This window comes from Varroa destructor, unplaced genomic scaffold (assembly GCF_002443255.2).
Source record: "Varroa destructor unplaced genomic scaffold, Vdes_3.0 BEIS01000007.1, whole genome shotgun sequence".
Taxonomy (NCBI): domain Eukaryota; kingdom Metazoa; phylum Arthropoda; class Arachnida; order Mesostigmata; family Varroidae; genus Varroa; species Varroa destructor.
This window is the reverse complement of record NW_019211460.1, coordinates 538,005-552,566: the sequence shown is the minus strand read 5'-3', so window position 1 is coordinate 552,566 and position 14,562 is coordinate 538,005. Positions and strand designations below refer to the sequence as shown.

Genomic DNA, 14,562 nt, shown 5'->3' with positions numbered 1-14,562 from the left:
TCGCCATTTTAATAGTGAGATTGGACAGGAAATATCTATGCGTGTCACGTTGAAACTGTGAAGTGATCAAAATCATCCGGGTAGAGCGCAGTACAACTCGCTTCCATTGATTGGGTCGCTAAGCATGGGTTTAATTATATATGCAATCTCGCGTGATTAATGATACTTGATCGGGCATTTTTCAACCACACTAAAGAAAAATTCAACTAGAAAAAAGATAAGACAACTGTTATGCGTTCGTCGGATACTGGTTTCCAACACCAATGTATTTGTAACCTAGCATTTGTAGGAAATAGTTTGAGCAGATACGGCGAACCTGTTTTATGCATCTTCTCTAAACCGAACTCAACCCGATTTCAATAGTGGTCAAAGGATGTAATTCTTCTCTTGGTAATTACTCTGCTGAGTGATCGATGCAGATTTTCGTTCTACACAATTTGAAAATTGTCACTCATAGCATATTGTCAAACAATTAACATTTATCGAAACACAAACCAAGTTACTAAATTGTTTTTATTTAGTGTCAGGTTTCGTTTAGCAGATGTCGTGTCTAACTGCAAAATTAATAGCAGGTTTATTTAAAAGCACCTCCATTAAACTAGGTACCTCTTCCCGTATACTCCATAAAAGCAGAAGCCATTTACGATCATGTACCAAGTCCGTGCACAGATGTAACACTGCTTGTGTACTTACCTAGACGTGTATAACAATCTTTAGTACCCAACCTCCCCTCCACCATCGTCGTATCCCTACCGATCGAACGCGCGCTTCCCCTAAACGCTGGTAATTTCGACCAGTCGTGCCTGCTGAAACTATCGCTCGCCCGTGTATATTTTTCGTTTTTTCTACCTAGCTCGTTTGGCCTCACCTTCGCTGTGTGCTTCACTGTCTGGTCTCTCGCCATCAAGATACCTCTGTGCACCCATGACGTATCTTTACTGACCGCCTTAGATTATATCCTTAGTTAAAGAAAAACGAAATTAAAAGCCATAGGTGGAAACTCTCTTGCCCCTGTCCTTGTTTCACTGACTGAGCGAAGTTCGATCTGAGACTTTTCGGTCCGAAGTACGAAGTAATCATGCTCGGCCGTTGCACACGAGACGGGCAAGGCAGGTCATCCATTTCTTGTGTCTTGTGTACTGCCTCGTGTTGTCCCGAGTATCCAGCGTTTCTTCTCATACTTCGCTGCGCGCACGAAAACAGTGGAGGATTGAAGCAAAAGTAAGCGGTAGCGAGCGAGAGTGTTTTTCACCGTCGTGGTGAAGAGCTGAAGAATTCTTCAGCAGCAGAAGAACGAAGAACTGAAGCGAAGATCTGAACCCAAAGTAAACGCGCTGTGGTATCGGGGTTTCTGCAGTGGTCGGCAAGCTCAGATGGCGCCCGCCTCGTTATCGGCCGCGGCCCCCCGCTTTCTCCGGGCTGTTTCTTCTTTTTTGGTCTTCGGCGTCTCCGGTGCCGCTGCGCCAATGGACAGGACATCGCTTAATCTTCACTAGTCCCTTTAGACAGCGTAAGACATTGGCAACATGACAGAGAGAGCCGAAAAATAAGTAACAGAAAGGCAGAATCGACGGTAGAAGAAACAGTCTACCTTCAGCCTTCACTGTGTCTGGTCTCAGGATCGAAGACGACTGAATCGGACAAGGAGAGGCTCCGAGCGATGCCTGATGGCGCTCCCGTAGAGCGGCCCAACAGGAGAAAAAGCGCGGAAAGAATGAGACGGAGGGGAGGGGGCAGAGATAGCACGAACCGACATCGTTGGATTTAATGAAGCAGAAATTATCGAGATTCAGGATTTCGCTCTTTGCTTCGATGCTGCCGAGGCAACGACGTGGCGCTGTCGATGCCGCCGTCGCCTGCAGACGCTTTGCCGCCCGTGGCTCATGCTGCGACCGCTGCTAGCGTTTGTACCGCGTCGCACACGCGAAGTCAAAACAACTACAGAACGGAGCATGCAAAAGAAAAGCCACGCTACCGTAGCGTAGAGCAGGCAGACGCTTCCTGGCCCATAGAATCGACGACAATGTACGAGGCACCAAGACGAATTAACCATTTTTCTCCCGTTATCCCTCCCACGGTCTGGTCCACTAAAGCCGAAAAGAAATCGAAGAAGATGGCCGCGGGCATCGATTTACCTAGGCACTTGTTGCGCTCGATCGAGAACGCGCTCGGCCGGCGAAAACAAAATCATCGTATATATATTACCCGTTATATATCACTGTAAAAATATTTTCATAGTAGTGTGTAATAAAAATGCATAGTGCAGGTCCAACGGTTATCGATGTATAAGGGTGAACGATAGATCAAAGTCGGACTGTTTGTGTTTGTGTGTGTCTGTGTGTGTGTGAGTCTATGTGTTTTTGCCGGGTTAGTGCGAATACCTGAGCCCGCTTGCTGTGTTTTTATCGTTCGCTTTACGGGGCTGTACACGAAGTACCAGCGTCAGCACAGCCTACTCTGAACAAAGCATTGCTGATTATTAGCGGAGTGATAACACTGAGCTAACCTCGACATAGTCACAACAGCTTAACCCGCAGCCCAAGGTGGCATGCCGGTTGCGAGCACTTATGCCACTAGCGGCATTGGCGGTCTATCCTATTTTGACTAATATTTATGTATACGGGTCTATATTGCAGGCGTTCACCGCACCATAAACATGAAAGCCGGCGCTAATGTTAGATAGATTGTTGGGTGTACGTAAAGCAAATGGAAAAGAAGTTCACGTTTTTTTTTCCACTCCAACTGGATCATGCAAAACTTTTTGCGATGCCTTTGCCGAGAACGGGTTTATCCTTTGAAATCCTTCGGATATTTAAAAGCTCAGCTGGTGAATGCATTTGAAACGTATCAACGATGATAAACAAAGCGTGGTCACCATACTCAAATGCTGTAACGCATTTAGATCTGTGGTGTTTTGCTGGCTGCTTATAAGACGTCTATCCGGGCAGGCCCTATTTCCTATTGTTGGTCGCTAGTATCATCGCAGTTTTTGCTGACCAAGCTACACCGCGTCATTGGCCGAAATGAGATTCAAGGCTTTAGAATGCGTAGGCTCCCGCAAGGTTCTCGAAGCTTTAGCCAAGCTGAACCTATAAACTGATTTTAAACATTTTTCGTCTTGAAAAGAGTCAACCGTGGGTATCTGGATCAACCCTAAACCTATACGGAATACGTCCCTTGACATAACCATGTTTTTAGGCTAACTAGCAGCTTGTAGTAGGAAAGATCGTGTATTAAACGTGCTAGTCTCTTTTATTTATGGACCATTTTGATCTTTAGTGAAAATTGGAATGATCTTATCGACTTCTGACTATTCAATAGTTTTCGGTATTATGCTAAGTCTACTTTTTTTTTTTTGCTGTCCATTATAATTTCGACTGTAGGAGCCGCAAATTGGAATTGTAATGGAGACATAGGCGATACACAAACAGGCCGTAGGTCATGACAGGGCCGTCGTTTAATAACGTGCTCATCTCAAAATAAAATAAATAAAGGATCTTTTTAGTTTTTATTGCTTTCAAGTAAAGCGGGGATTTCCTAATATATTGTAATTTTGTGAATGACCACACTAGTCACAAACGGTTGTTTACGTTTCGATGTCTACATCTATGCCAGTTGCTGTTTACTGACTTTCAATAGGAAAACCAACAACTAGAACAATTATTATATGCAGTGTTATTACGACAATTAAATCGCGTTATATTAAATGTTATGCTGCAGATAAAGTTGATTTAGACTAAAAGAAAAATGTTTTTCCAAATGGCCTGAATTTTTAGCATCGAAATTATCTTATCTGGACCAGCCCGTAGAAGAGCATACTATGCTTCCATCAAATGAGTGAAATTTCTCTGAAGTAAGTGAAAATCATTGCTGAATAACTATGGTGGCCGCCTGTAATACGGCATTCGAGACGTCAGAAGTATTTGAATGTAAAGCGATCCAACGAGAGGCTGAGGTCTATGAACCCCGCGATCAATCAACTTTGCTTGCTTTGCTAAATCAGTGTCAAAAACTGCCGCATCACGATATAGCAGTGCGCTGCCATTACTGATGGGGCTGTTGGGTTCATACTCCCTACCTGGCGCTCATTACAGAAAAAGGGTTTCAGTGTATATTAAAGAGAATCTGGAGAGTGTAAAAAAATATCAAGTTTATCTTGTAGACATTGAGATGAATGATGATTTGTTTTCAAAAATTGCGCGCAATCCCATTAAACAGCGTATATAGAAACGGTAGTTGCGATAATCAATGGTCGCAAGCGTCCCATCTTCACACTTAGCCTAGAAACGCTAACCGTACTAAAATTGTCCTGAAAAAATTATACCTTACTCCATACAATTTGGTATGGATCGTAAGGAAGAAATCGAACGTTTCGAGACGTTACACTTTACTTTTAGCGTCTATTACATAAGGAGAGTAAGATAGACATATTGCGGATCGGCCTTTTGTAGCTCCATGTTGTCCTGAGGCCACCATCGGTGGCCAGCATCTATGCCAGCTATTTCCTTAACGTGTAATAATTTCACACGGCGCAACTGCGAGACAAAGACAGAAAGAAAGGTAATTTGAAAGCTGACAGATGCCATTATGATTAGGAAATACGTTATGCGCGTCACATAGGTAAACCACCGTTGGCAATTTTGGAAAATAAGCATTTGCTATTATTTAAAAAGCTTGTTATTACGATTCCAACGGTTGAAATCTTTCTCAGAAATTGTGCAAATTAGGTCTTATTGTATTCGATTTTACTTGTTAATTATTTTCTTTTTACATGTATTCACTTCATTTTCAACATCAGAACATGATGCCGACTCTGTGGAGAAGGCGCGCACCTACATCCCGTAAAAAACACGATCTTTATGCTCTATAGAAAATTGATATTCTCGAAGCGTTGTACTTCTAAATATGCCTCTTTCTGTGATACACACAAGTATTTACAACAATATACAAATTTCCATTCTCCGCGCGTAAACTGTTCCGCGAAAAAGATGGACCAAGTTAGCTGAATTACACAAAACGGTCGATGCGTACGTACATCGACGTTGATCTTCTGTTGACTGCCTATCCATTTGATGGGCGTCACTTCAGGTGTGCTTTTGTAGATATGGACATCAATAGTTCTAGCGATACCTTGAAGCTTGGCACCAATATTGAACGAGTTCCAAGATTTGCTTCGAAGAGAAGGTAAGTTTGTCTGATCAAGAAGAAGCTAAACGAACTCGTTCAGTTATCTGCTCTAGCCCGCGCGGCACATTATTCGACTAAAAAGAGTAATTTTTTTTTCGATGGTAGCTAAAAAAATTAAGATAAATATGTGGATTCGCTTTCACCTACGGGCAGAACTAGCTATAGAGCATTGTAGATCCCTGTTGCCAGTAGTACCGAATATTACCAATAATGAGAGCGCTCTGAGTGTTAATTTTAGGACCCTAATAGTAGAATCACAATAAGGACATCTCTTGAATGGGTTTGCCATCACCATTAATATGATGCTATTCGATAAAACACAGGATGACATCATAAGGAAACGATGGCTAAAAAGCGATGAGTATAGACTTCCATTGTAGTTTAATCAATCTTTATGGCTTTGAATTTGAATCTGAGCGACGCAAATATACAGGAAATCGTAATTTCTGGCAAGCGACTACGCATTCAGCGTGTCATCCTTTTAGTGCCCTTCGCAATGACGATGGCAACAGTCCAGAGAATTCTGCAAAAGCAGCAGTTAGTCACCAGTAGCCAGCCGCCACAAAGCGTACGAAATAGCGACGCTTTGTTTGATAGCCGACCGACAACTACTAATAACAAAGGAGGCAAAGGTATTTTATGGGTCGAATTTTGTTATACCCACAGCTTTTCGTAGCAAACACAATCTCTTCCCTGTACACAGCCCACATACACAGTCTACACGTATCTTTCAGCTCTAGAAGAGGGGGACAAGACTTCTTAAGCCAAGAACTATTCGTCTTTCGGTATTCAGAACGCACTTAAATCGAAACAGCTAAATCAACGTTCAAAGACAGAGTAGCTGGCGTCCGATGATGGATTAGTCATTGTTTTTTCGGCTTATTGAAAAACTTTGCCGAAGAAAAAAGCTGTGCAAAAAGGCAAATCCCAGTATCCTAAACTACCGATGACGTTTAGCGTATGGATACAGGCGGGTGATAAAATCGTAAATCTATACTACATATTTGAAACTACCGTACAAACGCCGTACTGATCTGTTTCTCCTGTACTGTGTATGAATCTACAAAATTCAACTGTAAATATGCACTGGGGCAATATGTATGTGTGTGCTTGCGTGCAATACTGTTAACGATAATAGTAACAATTCCTTAAGAAGTTTGGTTTGAGAGCTTTTATAGTAGACTTATATATGACTCCAATGACGCACAGATGGTAAATTGCTATTAGGGGGCGTCAAACCCTTAACTGGAAGCACATTCTGTCCAGTTTGGAGTCTATGGAATATAGATCGCAATAAGCACGTTTCTTATGCTCTATACTTGTCGTGATTTTTTTTCCATGGCAGGTTATCTAATTTTCATTCTGTGTTGAATCAATGTAAGGGCCCTCACGAGACTTTGCTGAGTACTTCTATTGACTAATATAGATAGGTAGAGCAATGAATCAGCGTATATACTAAATATATATATTTAAATATACAATTAAATCAAGATTGTTCAACTTTAGCAATTTTTAAGCTAACTACATATTCTAAGATGCTTCCATACGCTTAACTAGCAAATTCTTGGCAATTCCTCTTGAGTAACCATGCTGCCTGTGCAAGTCTATCAGATCTTTCGCTGGAAAATATAAACCTACAAATGGCAGTCAAACAAGTGACAAATCTTCAGCTATTTAAGAACCGGATCTATCTTGAACTTGTTACATTCTTTTGCCCTTCGGTCGCTAATCATGTTAGTCAGCCCACAGATGATATCATGGGATTTTTTAATACACATTTACTTGTCAGTCCATATGGTTAGCAGCATTAAAGAAATCAGTTGTCAATTGTTGTGAAAATGTTCACGCAAGTTCGCGTCCTAAACCTCCGACTCCCATTGGATACGGTCATGAAGGTGATCATATTATTTCGTTAAGTCAACCAAGCTTAGGGTGCCTATTGATTGAGGTTTAACGGTCAGGCTTCCACTTGGCACCGGCGTGCTCAATACGGTAGACTAATTCTGCTCTCTTTCAATCTCTATAGAAATAACAGCTAAATAGAACAATTCGATAAGGAACGTTTTTGATTTGATAATTTCGGCTGTTAGCTTTTTTAATATACACAAAAATCTCTTCGTAGCTCAGATTGCGTTCGATTCTGTGAGGACTGATGCAAGGTTAAATGCAATGGATGTTCACACCTCGTACACTTACGATGAATGATAATGTTTTAGCGACAATTATTTTATGTTGCCCTAAAAGCCATATTTAGATCCGGATAGCTGTATTTCTGATCATCGAGTGTTTTGTTCGATCAATAGCTTAAGCTCATATTTAAGGCTAGAATAGACGCTGAGACAACAGAGGTAATTCACTAACGTGAAGCACCGGCATTTATACGTAGCATCACTTCCCCTATGTGGTTACAGACGTAATTAAACCATTGGAACAGCTAACTGCAAGGTTCCATCACGAAGATCTAGCACGCACTGTCACGAGATCCGTACCCTTCTTAGACGAATCGACTTTGTCGCTCATCGTATGAAGTGAACGGGTATGGTTTGTTCCTCATTGGCTATTTCAAATTGAAGCTAGAAAGGTACAGCGTACGATCAGCGCTTCGTTAGCAGAACGCCATGAGATAGTTATTCTTCCGTTCTAGTCGTCCGTCTATAGACGTAACAGCAGAATATGTTCCTTCGCTGAGCTTCTGTGCTTACCTAGACATCTAGGTTATGTGGCCGTTAGAGGCACCTTAAAGGTGACACCAAGCAGGCATAGCTTAGAATTTCGTCTGCGGACTCATCATATTTCTATTACATTCGCAGAATAGCGATGGCAGTGTTAACCGCGATATGCGTTGTTTACCTCTTTGAGAAAAATATCGACCCTATCCATGTGCTGCTACCGCTACCTGACATCTAATAGTCGAATTGAATTTTGCGAAAATAGAAAGGAACGGTAACTGATACTTACTTGCTATTTTGTCACAAGCATTTCATAAGGCTGAGGGACGCTCTCAGTTTGATTAGCATTGGCCGACATCAGTTAAAGGCAATATTTCGTAAAATTCGAAATAATTCTGTTACGGTATGGCGCAGTCGACGAGAATGCGAATTGTTTTTAACTTTGGTAACCTAGCTTTATGACACTTTGGGCGAACTCATCACTCATACAGCTAGATAACCAAAGAAAAGAAGCAACGCTAACTGGATCTCTTCGTCGTTGACGAGCGGCACGTTCATTGAGGTATCGTCATAGCGACGTCTCTGTATTCCAGCGGTCAACAACTCTTCAAACGTTCTTGTTGTTCTGTTAGTTTTCTATTCTGAATCAACTAACTCGGTGATCGATTACTGACGCATGTCGATTTTCATGCAATAATTTTGCAGTTAGTAGAAGCTGCTAGCAGAAACGTGCGGCCATGCGGATATAGTCGTAAGCATTAAGAGAAACAGGAACAAACAATTAGCGCTTCTAAAGGATAGAAATTAGATCAAAATCAGAGAAAGTAGAAGAAAGAGAGAAAAGCAGAGACAAGTAACATAAGAAATAGATTTATAAACATTCCAAGTCAAAAGAACACATTGTATAATTTCAATCAATATGGACCAAGGTAGAATAAGAAGAATAGTCTCTAAGTAGCAAAACGAACAAGTCAGACATTGTTTTTCCTCTTGTTAATCTTGTCCTCGCGCACACACGTCAATAATCTTTCCTTATTCTATACGTACACAGTTTGTACTAGCCGAATATGATTCATTCTTGTTCACAGTGGAGCGTCTTTTGTTTGCTTTCAAGCCATAGTCGACTAATACCTAGCATAAACCGCGTATTCGGTCACTGCAAACGTCATCTCGACGAGTCGCAGCATTAGCAGTAATTCTGTAATCGCCAAGTAGTCTGAAGAGCGTCCTTGCTTGTACAGGTGTTGCCACCTGATGCGTGGACAATCCGGATAAACTGGTCCGTGGAGCGGATTTGGCTGAATTGTTGTCGCATGATTTAAAACGTTCAGTCGCAACGTCATTAGCGATCGAAATACGATCATCAGAGGCGTCCGATTATATCCACGACAGAGATCATCCCCCGACGTGTCAGTCTATCCTTCGTCCCCAACCAGCCATAAAAGTCACACGTGCATGCACTCGGCTCAGCAACTGACTGTTACTACTGCTACTGCTGCTGCTGCTGTATGAAACGTGCAATTCAATACGGGACAACGAACATGAGCGGCGGATGACAGAGGGACTACTGGAGAGTGGCCGACGTCCGGCGGCCATCATCCGCGTTTGTCGTCGCCCCCAACAAACAATATTGTTGCGCTGCTATTAGATTTCAATTCTGGCTAACAACGCAAACAAACATCTACTATTGAATGGATACACAGCGTAAATGTTGAACAAGTTTCATTGCTAGAGTCGAGGCCTCCGCTACGGGACAAACAGGGTAAAACGTGTCGTCATGCGCGTCACTGAACATCTAGGGGGGCATTGTTAGCAACAAATATACTAGGAGCGGGGCGTATTGTAGTAACACGACATTAATGCACTACGTGTCGCCGAACGAACCTATACAAGAGGAGTAGCTGCCAGATAAACTGGGGACGGATCAGTGGATAAATCGACATACAACAACAGGAACAGAAGGCAGGCAACACCAGCTACCGAACAACACTAACTAATCGTAGTGGCAGTACAGCGTACTACGTACGACGGCAGCCCACGAAGCGATAGAGTGGCGAGGCCGTTGCAGTCGATGTCGTGCTCGTCGCACAAGTCACCGCGCGAACAGCCATCGTTCGTTCGTTCGTTGACGATGTTGCCGAAGACATGCCGAGATTTGAAGAGCTGACGCCGGGGTGAAACGAGACGCACACCGCAGAGCGAAGTCGACAGCGACAGCAGCAGCAGCAGCAGCAGTGATAGCAACGAAGCAACAGGGGCGGCAGCACCGTCGAGATGCGGCTGCTGTTGCGGATGATGATGGCGACAAGTTTAACCGACGAAGCCAACGAGCAGAAATGCACACAACCGCCCTATGCGCACACATATATTCACACAATCAAACAGACACCGTGTGAGGGCTGAGCAACGATCAGCGGGGGGACAGGCCGACGAACGAACGAACGAGTGAATGAACGGACAGACCGACGACTGAAGTAGACGACCGACGGAGAAGAGATCCCGCGGCGCTTCGGAGAAGCCGAAGGCCGTCGGGTTGCCGCTGCTGCGGCCGCGCCGGCCGCCGACTTCGGCCGGTAACCCGCCATCAGGACGGCGGATGCCAAGAAAATGCATCAGCGATGGTTAGATAGACAGGCAGACAGGCAACCAGCTATATATATATGTACACGGACACAGTCGCCACCATTATCACAAGCAGTATACCAGAAAGAAGGAACATGAAAAAGTAGCAACAGCGACCGAATTGCCGCTGTGGTAGCCGAACTGTTTCGTCGGGTTTTCAACTTTCGAAGTGTAAGAGAATAGAAAGCGTCGTACTGAAGTGCCGAAACGCCGAAGAAGCGCCGAAGTGTTCAGGTGAACTGTAACCTCAATGCTTGCGCGGGTTAATCTTACTCATCAAGATACAGAGGAGATCAAGGCGACCTTTGAAGACGCTGGGTAGCCGTTTCGAGAGCGAACGCATCACAGTAAGACCATACAGCCTTTGTATAGGAAGGACGGCGTGTAGATGGGACGGGATGCAGAAGGGGGCAAACACGTAAGAGAGAAATGGCAGTTCTCTGAATCACACTCCTCGAAATATGCCTATATACAATGGTATGCATAGAGGAGGAGGTTCGAGCTCTTTTCGAGAAAAGCATATTTTAAATAATAGCCTTTGAGCGCCGTGATTTAATCGCAAGCGTAGTACGTATAGCGCGTAACGACCTAGAACGGTGTTTTGAGTAACATTAACAGAAGGGTAACTAAAACAAAAAAATAAGCAGTTCTTGCCGAGAAAGACTTATGTGACATATAAACGATAACTCTTGGTCCGCGTCTATTTCTCACTTTCTTTCAAACGTTACTCAAGAAGCTGCGAAGTCAACTCGCTTCACCTGTTCTGTCGGGCATCCGCTGGAAAGTTTTGGCAGAAAAAGAGCGTACCTCCTAATCTTCTGACAATTTTCCCGTATTTTCTGTGTATTTAACAGTAAACTGTAGGATTTACGCGATGCTGCAGCAGTTTCCCAAGACGACATGCGCTGCCAAGTAAAAATAGTCGGGAGTACTGCCCTACGCTGCCCCAGCGCGAATATGAAAACTCTGAGTGATGCTGGCCATGGAAAGCAGCGACGATCCCTGACTGGACGCGCGAAACCTAAACTATGATAGGCTAGGCGATGCGATCGACGTAGGTCGGGCTACGCAACAAAGGTGCCAACTCGGCACATAGCGCATCCTATTCTGCGACGACGAGGCCAAAAGATTCCTAGAAAACGTAAACGTGGCCACACTCCACTCCGCCCGTCAGCCATCGTCGGCGTCAATTGTGATCTAGAAACGTTGCGCGCGCTTTAACCTACAAACTTGGCGTTGTTGTTATCGTTGTTGCTGTCGCCGTTGGCGTCGTGTTGCCATCACTTCCATCGTTGGCAATATGGACTTGTTCCACGCAAAAAGCCGACCGTACAAAGAAACTGTGCATGATCCCTCTGTATGTCTGTCTTTCGAGAGGCCCCTAGAGGCACCGGATAACCGCTTCTGTGCCACAGCTAACTATCTAGCTGTCTATAGCAGTAAGCCAGTGAGTCTCAACGAGTGAGTGGCTTCATTCAAGGACTTGAGGAGTCAAGTAGACGTGTGAAGGCGAAGCAGCAGCTCGCAATTTTACTCACTTTGTAGCATCTATCTCATGAACCGGAGCACTAACTACCACATGACGGCAAGTGCTTCGGTGTATCTAGCTTGTCCAACTGAGAATGAGGCCAAGCGGAGCCTTGGATAGACGAGAGAAAAAAGGCTAAGGCGAGATGCACAACTCCTGGCCGAGGGATGATAATGATTGTGATAACAACAACAAGGATTGCGTAGCGGTTTTTCAACGACGTGCCCCGAAGGACACTATCTGGACGGGAGCGATAGCGGCAGCCTCGATATATATTCATGGTATGAAAGTAAAAAACGAAGACGTTCGAGGCACCTCCCAAGATTAGCCATTCGGCCGTTTCAACCCCTGCTGCGGCACCTGCCGCCACCAGCGTCGCCATCATCACTGAAGAAGAAGCAATTGAGTTCGCTGGGCCTCAGACAGCACCGCAGGGATTGTCTTGGCCTGCACCCCCCCCCCCCCCGCCCCGCCCCGCCCCGCCCCACACTAAGGCGAACACAAGGACGGGTTATTAGCGAACGCGGTGAAATAGACATTATCAATGCTCGGATCGGAGGTCCTCAAATCAGGCCAGAGGTTAGCTTGGCCACGACGATAACGCTGGGGGAGGCGTGAACCTTAAATAAAAATAGCCTCACCACTACGAGGTCCGACAGACCGTTCCTGAGCCAACGACTCCCTGAGCCTGGCTCGTTTAGCGGCGGCGGTAGCGGCAGCCATAAGCATTCATAAAATATGAAAGATGGCACAGAGAAAGACGAATCCCTAAAACGCCCCAAAATGTTTAGCGTTTCTCTTTCAAATTTTGTTTCTATAGTATTTTGTTCGCGCTCTTATTTCGCCCTTTCCTTTTGCCTGCTCGGCTAAGTTTTCCTGCGGAGCGAAACGCCCAGCGAAGACCATGCGCCTCATGTATAGAAGTTTTGACGTTCTTCTAGGACGATAAAAAAAATTCTGGCAGAACTGTAGCCTCGACTAAAATTATCGGCATCGGTTTGTAGGAACCAGTTTTTCTTGTTTGTCCGCACGTAAAGGCAGGTCACTTCGGTGTGATTCCTAAACGGACGCTGGACGACGCAAAATCATCATGACGCCTCACTGACATCGCCGCTGAGACGCATTCCTTTAGAGGCAGCTGCTGCTGCTGCTGCCGCCACAGAATCAGCACCGCCGTTTTAGACTTTCCTTATCGCTAACACGCGGTGACAGCAGCTCTACCACGAACAAGAAGAGGCCGCTCGCTTGCAGGGACTTCATGGAAATCCATGGAAATTAACGCAAGAGAACAGGAAACAAAGCGTCTCCGGACCAGCTTGCTTCTGCTATAATGAGGAGCTCAATGCAGTGTGAAATATCATATACCAACTAGGGCAGTGCGTCTGTTAAAGGAATAAGTTGTGATAATTCGACGGCGTGGCGAAAATGGGCATACGCAGTACGGCACTGTCTAGTTACCAAGTGATTTAGACAAAGTCGTCTTGACCCACAAGGCGTTAAGTTGCCCACATTCAATGCAAGTCAGCGCTGTTTGGGCGGTAACACGCAGACCTTGAAAGGCCTGTTGGCAACTTGAATATGGCGTAAGACCGGCGAGCTGACGGCGCGCCGAAGAGCGTCTAAAACGACGGAATCGATGGCGGCAGCACCAAGCTTACACCAGCCCAAGACGACTCACAAAGAAAGCCCATTGCACTAATCTTATGTCTAATCACTAACTTAACCATGGATTGCTTTGGTAAGTCAAAGCAAAATTGGTATCTATGCATTGGATTCTAATATTGAAAATTTAACTTCTTCGAAGCTTGGTATGAGATAATTAGAATTGAACAGCATTTATAAGATATGCAAGCAAGCTTACATTGAGTGATCACATTTAGATAAGTGTCAAGGCACAAACGATGTTAAAAGTATTAGCAAAAAAAATCGGTCGCATTATGCAAGAACTTTTAGTAGAGTAATTAGTAGTTTTATGAGCTTCATCACCTGTTTCGCACTTTTGTCGACGAGATGGAGAACGCTGAGTTTGAGACGTTGAGGACTTCTTTGAGAACGATGCCTATTTCGCCTTTTATACTCCGACAGTTCTTCAGGAACTATCCTGAGTGAGATGTTGAAGGTAAACTGTAAGACGACGCGCACACGAAGGTCGAGGTCGCACCATGGATAGCGCCGAACGCCGGCACGAAGTTTTCTGGCGCCCCACCGACGACCGAATAGCGAATGGTGAAGCGTGAACACAAGTTGCGTCCAACGACCGACAGGTCCTGCGGATTGTGACGCCCGGCTATCCGCTTTCGGAACGACTTCGCTGGCGCCACTTCGAAGACCGTCCCGACTCGACCCTTGCCTCTTACCCTCTCTCAACTATTTACCGCCGCCGTCGCCGCTGCTGCTTCTTCTGTATGTGGTCTTCGGCTAGCTTTGGTGCTAGTTGGCTGGCCACCTCATCGGCCTGCTGCAGCACCTTCCCCGCTGAGGTATGCGACACGAAGTTCGGCGCTTTAAAGGTAGTGGAGCAAACGATGCAATTTGAATTTACAGAGAATAAAGGGG

At 44.8% G+C, this 14,562-nt stretch overlaps 1 protein-coding gene across 1 annotated transcript in view; it reads right to left on the bottom strand.

Annotated features, from left to right (window-relative positions):
• LOC111253605 (uncharacterized) overlaps positions 1–14,296 on the bottom strand; it is a 30,536-nt gene extending 16,240 nt beyond the window's left edge. Inside the window, exon 1 of the mRNA XM_022813278.2 lies at positions 13,993–14,296. The gene's annotated coding sequence lies outside the window, so the exon portion shown is untranslated. The remainder of the gene's footprint in view (positions 1–13,992) is intronic.
• Positions 14,297–14,562: the final 266 nt, after the last annotated feature.